Source organism: Etheostoma spectabile, chromosome 6, assembly GCF_008692095.1.
Source record: "Etheostoma spectabile isolate EspeVRDwgs_2016 chromosome 6, UIUC_Espe_1.0, whole genome shotgun sequence".
NCBI classification, from domain to species: Eukaryota; Metazoa; Chordata; class Actinopteri; order Perciformes; family Percidae; genus Etheostoma; species Etheostoma spectabile.
In genome coordinates, this window is record NC_045738.1 from 19,480,211 (window position 1) to 19,492,661 (window position 12,451).

A 12,451-nucleotide genomic window follows, 5' to 3' on the forward strand; every position below is an offset into this window, starting at 1 on the left:
ACAGATTTAAGAGACAAAGGCAGGCGGGATGGCCACAAGAAAAAAAAGGGGACTCTTTGCAAGCGCCTAATGAGGATAAGAAAAAATATGGAGTCTTTTCTTTTGCTTCTTAACTCCTTCAGATGCCTGGGCTGGGGTGATAAAGAGAGCGAGAAAAGTGGAGTTCATTTTATGGAGCTGGCTGCAGGAGAGATGGAGGTTTCCAGAAATTTTAAAGTTTAAAAAGGTGCTGTCGCCTCCACTGATGGACAAATGTGTCGGAACAAGCTCCAGGTGCTTTCGCTGCCGTTATTGATCAGCGGAGACCGTCCGCCTAACTTTACTAAAAGTTACTACTTCATTTTCTGCCACTGATTTGCCTCAGCTAGTTTTCTTATTTAATTCAAGCCATCATTCTTGTTTAATAGATGATTGCTGCGCTTGCTGCCCTGCTCTAACTATCCAAAATTCAAAAACCAAATGAACATTTAGACGCTTAATACTAATTGCTTTAGCAGTAAATCTGCCTCTGAATGCACATCTCCACATGTACTTGGTCCTCGAAGTCTCACAAACAGGTTCACCCTGTTTGTAATACAAACACAGAAACTCCAGAAATCATATTCTTGGAAAATGACCATGCTTCATGGCCTTCAACTGCACATTCAGCAGTTCAGGGGCTAAACTAGTAGCAGCAACAACAGGGGAGCAATGTTCATACTTTTCACTGAACAAACAACACACACACACACACACACACACACACACACACACACAAACACACCACTGCTTTCTAGTCTGACTTTTCCAGACCACCTAGTACTATTTGGTGTTTTCAGTGCCATTGATTGAACGATGCTAAGATAGTGTAGCTGACCTTGTTGGATGAAATGTTTTTTATTTTTATTTTGCCAAAATAAGTGTGCATCTACAGCCTCCTGTCTACAACTACGCCTCGTTCAACTGCACCATTACATCTATGACTGTCACATTTTTGTAGTGTCACATTGCTGGCTACACCAGGAATACATTTTGGCAAAGGGTTGTTCGCATTTCTTGAAACTGATCATCATCATTATCCTGGGCGGCGCAAAGCACTGGACACAGCAACGGTCGCTCTGCAAAATAGTCTCTGGAAGGAACTTGTTTTGGTAAAACAGTTGCACCCGCAAAAGAAAACGCCACATACAATATTAAATAAAGGTAACTGTTCACACAATACAGTAACGTGAGTTATTTAAATTAGCTGGAAACATGGTTAAACTTTATTTGCTCTTAACAGTGTATTGCCGTGTGGGCTTTGTCCACAGTAATACCCACCAAACGGTCCTAAAACCTCCCAGTTAGATAGTAAATGCCGTAATCATATTATTTGTAAATGTTTACAATCATTCTCCGGAAGAACCAAGCAGGCCTGCCTTGTTGCACGATCAACATTTTCTTCAGAAATTGCAATTTTCAGCGCATAGCTTAAGGGCTCAGAGTTTGTTGTTTCCCAAAGCGAACAAAGGTTGAGAACAAAATTTATTTGTTGATCCAGACTACTGTACAATAATGCCCCTTAACCTTAGCTATCTCAGTTACAGTGCATCATGCCAACACTGAATTTTTGCCTCATTTCTTTAAGCGGTACTGTGGTTTAGAGGTCCATTAACTTGTGTGCACTTCTGATCTCTGTTTGTTCTTTGGAGATCTTTATACTGGACTCTGAGCCCAAGCTGCCCATACATGACTTGTGGGTACCAGCAAAAATATGTTAACCATCCCCTTATTATTCCCCTCATGCTGCATGGTGGTGGACAGTGATGAACTGTAGCTGTGGGCAGCTCTCAAGTGGGAATAAATGGGTTTAACACTGTGAGTGCAAAAGAAAGCGGTTGTTATTGGTGATGAATAGCCAGATTCCCCAACAGATCACTTTAGTCCCCTTCCTCCCACAGTCACCCCTAACATTTTCCTGGTAAACACAGTGCTGAGAGAGCTACAGGTGCTGTCCTGTCACTTCCAATTACATGCCAGCTATCCAAATGCAAAGCTCCGTTAAGCAAGTGTCAGGACATCATTAGCAACGGTTCAAACGGCATTATGCTCAGACACCCCAATCGTTATGGCAAAGTAGGCTGGCTTGTCCACAGCACACAGAGAATAGGTGTCAGTGGAAGGTAAATAAGACTTCATTCACAACATGCACAACGCTCCTGGAAGATTTCCCCACTCAGAGAATCGTACAGTAAAGCTGGATTTTCTCCTTGTTTGAGGTCCTGCAAAGCCTCGAGGACAGAAGGAGGGCTGCACAAGCTGTTCTGCTCACAAGTCTCTAAATGTTTACAGGTAAACCTGCATACTGAGTTTCCTTCATTTTCTGAAGTGACTTGAAACAGACAAAACATACACGCTATCAATTAATCCACAAGCAAAACAATGTATACGTTAATAAAACACACAACCTCCTGTGTTCTCTCATTCTAGAGTTTAGGTGTTTTTTTAGGGGTATTCCTGCAGACACTCTAAATTATATGTATGGATTTACATGGGTAGACTCCTGTTGATACTCTTCCACATGCATGTCTATGTGTTTGGTTTGGTGTCGAGAAGACACACATGTGTTTTATGTTTACTTTTATTACAGGACCCTTTGGGTGGGGGTGAAGGTCTGAGCGTTCTTTAGATTTTTGCCAGGTATGATTAAATGGGAACAAGTGGGACGATCTGATGAGGGTGTATTCATAGTTTGATGTACAGTATACTTGTATTAAATAGGGTAGTATACATTCAGAAATAGGGTTATAGGTTTGAACTTATTTTTACAACTGAAATACACTTTTTGTAAATATAGATAGAAAGTAAGCTATCGAAAAAAAAGGTACTTTATCGAATTCCTGGTAGCGCTCCTGAATTAGTACAAAGAACAGGAAAACCAAGAACTCAATGTTTTGATGTTTGTTGCTTAAAAGTTAGAGTTCAAATGTTATTTTGTTAACCAATCGTTCCAGTCCTGTGACTTTTGAAAAAATCAGATGCGGACCTTTTGGGAAAACGTTTGAGATCCTCTGTTTTACTGTAGATGTTTGAACCTGATCAGACCAGAAGCATACTCGCTAAATCATATACAATAAACATTGAAACTTGTATTAGGCAAGCTACATTGATTTCTAATCTCCTTTTTTCCCCCATATTCATCAGTGGAAGCTTTCAGCCAGCCTTTAAATCCTCAATTCTCATCTGGCCTGTCGTCCTGTTGACTTTCCACTGACTGGAGTTTAATTAGAAGTAGTTTCAGATTCTTTGATTGGACTCACACCTATAATGACATACAATAATCTCAAAGCAGCTATCATTCACAGAATTCATTAGTAACCATCCCATGATGTTAAGCGATCTGGTATTTTGCCTTCAGGCACTTTCCATTAACCTTCAGCTCTTTTTAAAAACACACCCATTAACGATGAAATTTCCTCAGTGCAGCTTCTCATAACAAATCTATTAGTTTCCAATCCTGTATATTTCTTCTGGCACGCCCCGAGCTAAATGCTTTTCAGAGCTAACGTTTCTCATTACAGTAGTAAACATTTGGAACAGGATGACCTGTTAACTCAAGAAAAGCCTGTAAACCGCTGTCGGGCTAAATGATTCTCTCCATTAAAATCTGCCACCTGCACGAAGCAGCAGTCAGATAAAAACCCTTGTAGCCTTTAAGAAATCTAATTTTCTGGATTATAGAGAAACAGCCCAATTCCATTTTTTTTTTTTTACCGATGACTATATATGTCTGAAAGGTCGTCAGGAGTTTTAATTGTGTTTCATAAAACCACAAACACGGCATTCAACAAAAAAGGAGTTTCAGGGCAGAGAGAAGTTCAGTCCCGTCCTCCTTCTTTGTGCCTGGCCGGGAGACATCGAGCAGAGCAAAGCGAAAAGCAGCGGGATGTTTTGAAATGGATTAATGCTCCCACCGTCTGAGGTTAACAGCCTGTCGCCGGGCTTCCTTATCAGATGGCCAAGATCAATGGTACAAACACATCCGCTCCCCAAACAATCTGCTAGAGTATTGCTGGACACTGCACTGAGAATGAAATAAAATCATTATCCAGCAGCTCCCTATTTTATACCCATTTTTCTTCTGCATCTCACACGGCAAAAAGAGCAGCATCCATTGACCTGTTTTAGGAAGACTGATGTTTTTTTTTCAAAGAGTTTAAAAACAAGGTGACACCTGACACTAAAAACAGATCATTTTTTTTCCTTTTCTCATACGATTGGAAATGCACTGGGTGACTACAAATGTTGGATATGTGAACTGACAGTATTTTGTATTACATATGAATATTTTGAGCATAATGTGTGCACTTAAATGTTGCATGTGCATGGCACAGTATGTATTAAAAGAAAAAGAATTCTTTTAATTTCAAATCATAGGTTATATTTAACACAGATTATTCATCAACCATTTATTGTTATGTCTTTTGCTTAATGATACCGTTTTGTTCAGAAGCCCTGAAAGGGAAGGGGAAAAACAATTGTGGAAATTGTTTTACAAGTTTTTTCATCTCCTACGTAAGAAATATCTCATTACAGTATGTAGAGTAATGGGTGAAGTGCTGGCACCCTTATTTTTTCATTTATCATCATATCATGTCACAAGAGGGCTCGTTAAAAAACAACTTAACGTCTCAATATCCTTCCAAAATATTCAGTTACAGGCAACATTTAGCTGATTAATTTTGGAGTGTTTTACATTATACTGTGTACTAATTACTTGTACTTATATAATATTTTCCCAGTAACTAAACAAGACTAGAATCTACAGCTATGCTGTCAGCTCTACATGGATCGGCAGTCAGCGTATATACAGAAACATTAAGCCTAAAGGGCAAATAAAGCTCAACAGTGACCGCCCACTTTTTTTCCCCCACTGAATTGCTCAATTGACGTTTCAAAAATTGCTTAAGAGTTTTTGTCTGGAACCAAGACAACCAGTTACGAGAAGAATCATAACCATAAAACATTTGATTCAGCGGAAAAAAAAACATTTTGAAAAAAGCAAAAAACCCGCAAAAGGTACAAAACTGTGTACGTTGCTCAACGGTCAAAGCTTACTCTAGCTTTACACAGGGACGGTAAACACTGCCATGATAACACTGAGTTGGACCAATCAGAGATGTCGCTGTTACGTTTAGGATTGTGGGTAGTGTAGTATTTCTCTTTAAGACCTTGAATAAAACATTTTTCTTAAAACACGGTTGCTTTTATATGGATTTCTGGTTTTTACAGGAGCCGAACCCTTCGTTACACCACCTCGTAGCTTGTGGTCAGTCCTCGAATGGTTCAGACAATATGGCTTATAATAAAAATCCCTATGGAGACAATGAATGGGATTTTAACTTCCGGAAAACACACGGTTGAGTTCTATTGTGTCAGTCAGTCAGAATCTGCACCGCTTAAAGCAAGATCAACTTAGTCACACATTAATGAATGAGTTTGCAACACTGTTTAAGGTTGCAACTTAAATTTAATCCGTTTGGTACAACTAGAGGAGACTATGTGGACAAACGAAAGATGAGATGTTTCTTGAAAGCCGTATGTCACAGCGCAGACCATGTAGTGTAGTTGAAAAAAGGAGAATAGAAGAAAAGAATGCGTTCCTTAGCAAATTGTATAAAAAAAAGGCCCTCGTCTGGATTTGAAAGAACAAAGAAAACTGGGTAAACAGAAGAGAACTCGTAGACGCTGCACCATGTGGTGACTCTGATCATTGAGTCAGAGGAACACAGCTACATTTTGAAGGTAAAACTGAGGCAATTATCCCTTCAGGCTGTGTAATAGAAAAGTAATACAATAGGGACACTTCTTGGGGTGCAAGCAAGTAATGAATATCATTTTTGAAGAAAATAATTAACATACAAATACTGTATATTCAACCTGTGGTTTTTTTTTGGCATCATCATAGATTGTAGCAGTTCTTTTAGGACTTTAAATAAAGATAAAGATGTAGGTTTGTGTGACTGTTGGGTGTCTGTCATACCACCTTAACAACACACACATCAAAGCTCAACGGAGAACATCTTCAGCACCCTCAGGTTCCTCTCCTTTTAAATTAAAACAATCTATCCTTTCATCACAAGAACAGAAACTCAAGATCCTTCTGTGCCACCCTCTACAGACCTCAGTCCCAGACGTCGGACATTACATTACATGTCATTTAGCTGACGCTTTTATCCAAAGCGACTTACAGTTGCTATATATATATATATATCAGAGGTTGCACACCTCTAGAGCAATAAGGGGTTAAGTGTCTTGCTCAGGGACACATTGGTTGATGTAACGCAGTCACACCAAAGGCATGTGTCATATCCACTACGCCCTCACCATCCCCATTTCGTGCTGTGCAGCTGCTGAGCTCCGCATTTCAATGTGAATGACCCATTGTCAAGTATAACGCCTTGGCTACATTGAACTAGTAACGTATGCCGACCGTTTGCTGAGCGGATGTGCTATGGAATGTATCTTTCAACTGGCGCACACACGGTGTAGGATTGTGTGAGTCACAGGCGAGACGTTGAACTTTTGCTTTGGGATTGTTGTTGGTTCTTCAGTTTTTAGAGCCGGCACAGCACTGTGAAACGTCAATCCCCAGTCAGCTGTTTTTAAAGGTGAGGGAAACAAAAAATGGAAACTGAAACTCTTAAAACGAAACTGCCAGTACGCTCGTTGACAGTAATGTAGCTCAGCGTAAATCCTTTCAGGAAGACCTAACTTTTAAATCAGTGCACTCCTAAATCAATTCAGCTGTTATCCTAATAAATGTTTTTTTTTGCTGTGTCGCTGAGTTAAATATAGCGCAGTGTAAATTCTTTCAGGAAAACTTAATTTAATCAATCCTCTCTTTGCAAATGAAATCCGCTGGTGGAGGCGTTCACCTTCCTGCTTAACCAATCAGAATTGAACACAAATTGCAAGGGCCAATCACAGAGTCACAACCCTGCTTTTAAAAATCTGTTTCTTGCCTTGCTATTCAGCTGTCGTTGCAGGCAAACAGTGCAACCCTCCACCCCCCCTTCCACCTCCAGTCATCTACTCCAGCTGACCGGTCCTGACGCTCCTCCGGTCTGGTCTTCGGGCTCCTTCGTCACTACCACCGGTGTCTAGATTCCATCTGGGGGGTCTGATGGATCTCTACCCCTATGTAGATAACCAAAATATTCCTATAGCAATGGAGTCTAATCACCAAAGACTTTGTACATTTTATTGAGCTGTACAATAAACCTCATTTGCATATCTGCTAACATGTTCCTCCTGATTGAAAGTTGTTTCCTGTATATCATAGTTTAATTTAACAGATATATCGACACTTAATGATACGTTTCTGTGTTAAAGGGACCTTAACGTTACACCTCGCGTAAAATATATTAGTAGTCCTTTTTTAACGCTTGTAGAGTGGATCTTATCGGAGCAAACACACCACTACGCTCTGCTCGTGTCCGGTGTCGCTAGTTTTATTGATTATAGTGGAAGATTTGTGTGGAACATTAACTCTGCATATGTTACGTGTACAATGTAGCCGGCACTTTAATGCTCACTGCTTCTCATTCATTTGAGCATTGGTAATAATCAAAATATTGATGCAACTTTAAATGTAAGATGGAATTGAACTGCATTGTGTTAACTAGTGTTGCTGCCAACAAATCCTCCAAACCATACGACGATATAGGCCTGGGTTTGTTCTTACCCTCTAATACAACCCACTGGAGCGTTTTCTGTCCTTGAATCTAAACCGCAGAACGTAATTGTCATTGTTTTAAACACGTTAACGTTGTGAAACAGACGCAGTTTGGTGACGTTCAGGCACACAAACTACTGTAGTTAAGTTAGAAAAACATTGTGGTTTGGGTTAAAATCAGTTCACTTGTCAATGAACCGGTTCTGATTCTGATATCAGTGTGATGTGCCTTTTTAGTGTTCCAGAAGTCTGGTAACATCTCAGCTGAATGCTATGATCACATATTTGTTTTTTTTACATTAATCTTGAAGTAATTGTGTTCACATCAGTTGGTAAGGCGTTGAGTGTCTCTTGGGAAATCAAACAGGGACTTTGCTGAAACAGTGTGCTGTTGAAATGGGACTTGCAGATGAAAAAGAAAACAACAGGAAATAACAATGCTTGAAAAAAACATCTCCAATGTGTAATATTTCAAAACAAACCTTTTTATAGTCTCAAAATGGATGTTCAGTAAAATGCTTTTTGCTGTCACTGTCAATGAATAAAGTTTGAAAAAGGCATCAGTCTATTAGATATCAATGTTTAGAGTCGTTTTTTGACTTGCCTATCCAAGGAGCCCGTACTGTCTACACATTTAATCTCTTGGTTGTTATGTATATGTTCTGTCACCATGTTTGTTCCCTATCCAAGGCATTTCTGTTCCGAAGCCTAACCAAACCTTTACCATAGAATTTGCTCATTATAAAACAGTAAAAACAAGGGTGTCAGATCAAAAGACTCTTTTTTGTTTTGTTCTAGAGCACATGGACAAATTATGTATTTCGTGGTTTCATTTGGAGGACTCGATGCAATCATCACCTCACCCACTAAGGGCAGAAAAAATATAGTGTCAAAAAAGTCCATTTGCTAAACAAAAGGTCTTGAGGTCCCCCGTGACTCTGTCTCAGGTGTGCCATCGACACTGTGTTCATGTAGTAATGGAGCCAATCTACAATAAGGTGAAAAACAATGCAACATGGGAGGTCAGTCAAACTTAATTTTGCTGGTGAGTTTAACTTTTTGTTTAAGTCTAACAGCTTAAAAATGCTAATATGAAACATTATTTTCCACAAGTTTTTGGACAAATAATTTATTTTTATGTTTAGTTTGTTTTTAGATTTGGATTAGTTTACGTGCGGTAGAAATAAATGACCTGCAAACTTGCAATTTCAAAACTGAGATAAGTACATCTCAGTGAAACATTTCTCACCTTCATTCATTAATTCATTGACTAAGTTACAACACCATCATTGCCGCTGCTTGAGATCATTTTTAAGACTTGCTTTGGTGCTGCATTCAAGAGCACTCCTGCATGTGAGAACGTTCAAAAGTAAAAAACGTTAGCTTTTTTGTTCTGCAGCTAATTCTCCAAACTCACGAGTTTGGAACGCCAATGAACGCTTCCTGCAAACATCATTTAGCTGCAAGAAGAAGAAGAAAAAAATAGTTTGGTTGAATCAAATTAGAATTCTTTTGCCGGTGTGGTTCATTTAGGCAGGTGAGAATGCAAAAGCGGACCACACAAGCGTACCGAGACTTGCTTGAAGAGGTGGTCTCGGTACGCTTTCAATCCACCTCTGGAGCAGTTTGTTTGTGGTGAGAACGTGATCTGTACTCAAACCGCTATACTATACATATACTCCTCCAGTCTGAGCTAATTTCTCCTGTAGTCCGGTGTGTTTAGCAGTCTGAGCTAATGTCTCCAGTATTCAGGTAGCTTAGCAGTCTGAGCTAATGTCTCCTGTAGTCAGGTGTGTTTAGCAGTCTGAGCTGATGTCTCCTGTATTCAGGTAGCTTAGCACTCTGAGCTAATATCTCCTGTAGTCAGGTGTGTTTAGCATTCTGAGCTGATGTCTCCTGTATTCAGGTAGCTTAGCACTCTGAGCTAATGTCTCCTGTAGTCTAGTAGCTTAGCAGTCTGAGCTGATGTCTCCTGTAGTCAGGTGTGTTTAGCAAACTGCGATGCAGCAGAGCAGCAAACTGTTGCAGCTTGCAGTGTTTCAGAAATAGACTGTGGTCAAGATTGCCGACTGTCACTCGTATCTCCGTGGTCGAACCAGATGCCGCTAAAATTGGAGACGGACGCCGGCAGAGCAGAGCAAAGTCTCGGGGACCAGAGCAGACGTAGTAAAGTCTCTTGCAAAACAATGTCGGATATTTTTAAGGAAATGAGCTGGTTTGACCACTAGATCAGAACACAGGACCTTCTTCCTGTATTTACTGTCTTGCTCCCGTCTCCAGACATATCCGACCAGTAGGCCGAGTGGACGTTCTTGCCTGATTTATAATGACGCATTTAAGCATGCTTGGATTTTTCCAGGTGTGAACTCAAACCAAACCAAACCAAAGGCAAATCGCTCCAAGTTTACTAACTCATTGATTCGGACCAAAGCAAACAGACTACAAGTGTGAAAAAATATGGTATGGACAAAAAAAACATCTGTAATGCCATTTTAAGTTCATAAACTGTCAAGTGTTCAACCTGCAGCACAGAAGATCTTGCTCTTTCTGTGGTTTAATTATTATAACCGATCAGTTTGATTTAATACAGAAAGAGAAGCAAACAAAAAGTTTGTCATGAACTACTACTACATGCACGCTCATCAGATTTCATTGTCTCTGCTAAAAATGTTGATAGAAACAAAGAAAATCTGCGTCCGTGTGCTCGTCCACCGAGCATTCGGACAAGTTACTGAAGGAAAGAGTCCATTTGAAAAGAAAAGGTCAGTGTACAGCTGTGGGACGCCTTAAAAGGTTACCTACATCAAGCGCCATCAAATATGAATGACATCAGAGCCACTGACAGGGCCCCCTGGCAGACAAACAAGTCCATTTGGCAAAGGGGGTTCTTTAGGAAGCATCTAGCACTATGATGCTACACTTTGTTGTTGTCCTGCTTTAACCTGATCCTTTCTGTTAGATTCTCAATCTGTGCAGCTTTAGCTGTAGTCTTTCAGCCAAGCCTCGGCTATCTTGTACTGGAAGTACTGGACGTGTTTTTAGACGCAACATTCCTGGGTTTCTTATAAAAAGGTCACAGGCAGGTGGACTATGACTTCTTGCCCTTCTACATCAAGTATTTTGTATTAACTTATTGATCCAGTCAAGGTTGACGAGGGAAGCATAAAGGTTACAGCGTAGTGTGCACCCCTGGCTGGTCTGGAGACATTATACCTGGCTGGCAGTAGAGACCGGTTGCGTCCGAAATGCCGTCCTGGCATGCTATTTATTAGGCTCAAACACCAGTCAGGTGGGGGCAGATTAATTACCTTCAATGAATGAAATCTTCCTAAATTGCATATCATTTGTAGTAGGATTTTATTTCACCTTCATTGGTGTGCCCCTGCCTTGCTGCTTCAGACTGCGTTCGCCCGTGTTTGCAGTTTGCTACAGCAGGCTGAATGAGTCAGAGTAGGGCTAGCCCCTCTCATACAATGCAATGTGCATTGTTCATGGGAAATTGTTAACACGCGTGCTCAGAGTGTTAGGGTCCTTTTATAACAATACAAAAAAAAAAAACAAGCGCACAACGTGAAGCACGTGGTGCAGCTAGGACGTGTCCAAATCCACTTTTGCTAGTTTGACGGTGGAAAAGAGGGTCCGTGCTCAATGGCAATACGCCAAGAATTCACCTGAACACATCTCCCTGTAAGACCAGCCCGCCCATGGGCGAAAACATTGGCACAGGTGCGTTTGCTTTTTAAACAACGTGGGCACTGGACAGGAAATTAACAACTGCATCAGTCTTAAAATAGCAAAGCCACTTGCGTCGGGCTTTGCGCCCCGTTGCGCCGGGTGCAGAATGGGGACGGAAGTGTGTTTAATGTAGATCACAAAAATTGGATGGCGAGTGGGGCTGACAGCCCGTAGCCCCACGACAGCTTCATTTCATATTTCAGATCTGTCTGGTGCGGATCCAACATTGTACGGCATAAATAGCAAAGAGGGGAGATTGTTTTACCATCACTAACTTACTTTACAACAAAATTGAATGCACTCGAACAAAGGTTTGAACCCTTAATTTGGAGGAGAAACAGTCTCGGGATACTGTCATCACTTAAACTGCTGGTAAAAGTAACCGCGGTTTAACGTGAAGTGGTTAGCGATCAAAAGAAGTCAAGTATGCTCATAGGAAGAACCGCAGCGTTGCTTTTTTAACTTAAGTGAGCCCTCAGCCTTGGTGAGTGAAAACACATTTTAACATCCTGCCTTTGTGTCATGCTGTGTTGAATCGATAGATATTACATGAGAAAGTGATGAGTGTGTACAGGTTGTCATAGAATAGGATCTGTTCGCATCTCTGCATGATGCTCACTTTTTCTGGCACTACCATTTGCTTCTTTACGGCCTTCATTGTGTTGAGCTCATAACGTTGCTATAATGCATATGGCCGTAGGCGCATTTGTTCTGGTTTTGTCGCCTTAAATAACTCATTCTTAATTTAGGTTTAATTTTACCTGTGTGTGTGAGTAAGAGAGAGCGAGGGGGCGGGGGAAGGTGCGCTCCTTTAGTGTAACTTGGATCGAAGGGGTAAGAAGCCTTTCAAAGAAAGAAAAAGAAAAAAGCTTTGGCCAACTGTTTAATTTACTAAATTGATGTTCTGGAAGAATTGTGGGCTCTTCAACTACAAGACACTGCAGAAAAACAACTATATCTTAAGCTGTCTGGTCCACATCCCCTCTCTCCATCACTCACACACACACACACACACACACA

The 12,451-nt window shown here is 40.6% G+C and overlaps 2 long non-coding RNA genes across 2 annotated transcripts in view; one reads left to right on the forward strand and one right to left on the reverse strand.

Moving 5' to 3' along the window:
* LOC116690560 (uncharacterized) overlaps window positions 1-9,506 on the reverse strand; it is a 14,450-nt gene extending 4,944 nt beyond the window's left edge. Inside the window, exons 1-2 of the long non-coding RNA XR_004332282.1 lie at window positions 9,376-9,506; window positions 7,557-7,558 (exon numbers count right to left, since the gene is read on the reverse strand). This is a non-coding gene — a long non-coding RNA (uncharacterized LOC116690560). The remainder of the gene's footprint in view (window positions 1-7,556; window positions 7,559-9,375) is intronic.
* Window positions 7,860-12,451, forward strand: part of LOC116690562 (uncharacterized) — a 10,604-nt gene continuing 6,012 nt past the window's right edge. The window contains exon 1 of the long non-coding RNA XR_004332284.1: window positions 7,860-7,876. This is a non-coding gene — a long non-coding RNA (uncharacterized LOC116690562). The remainder of the gene's footprint in view (window positions 7,877-12,451) is intronic.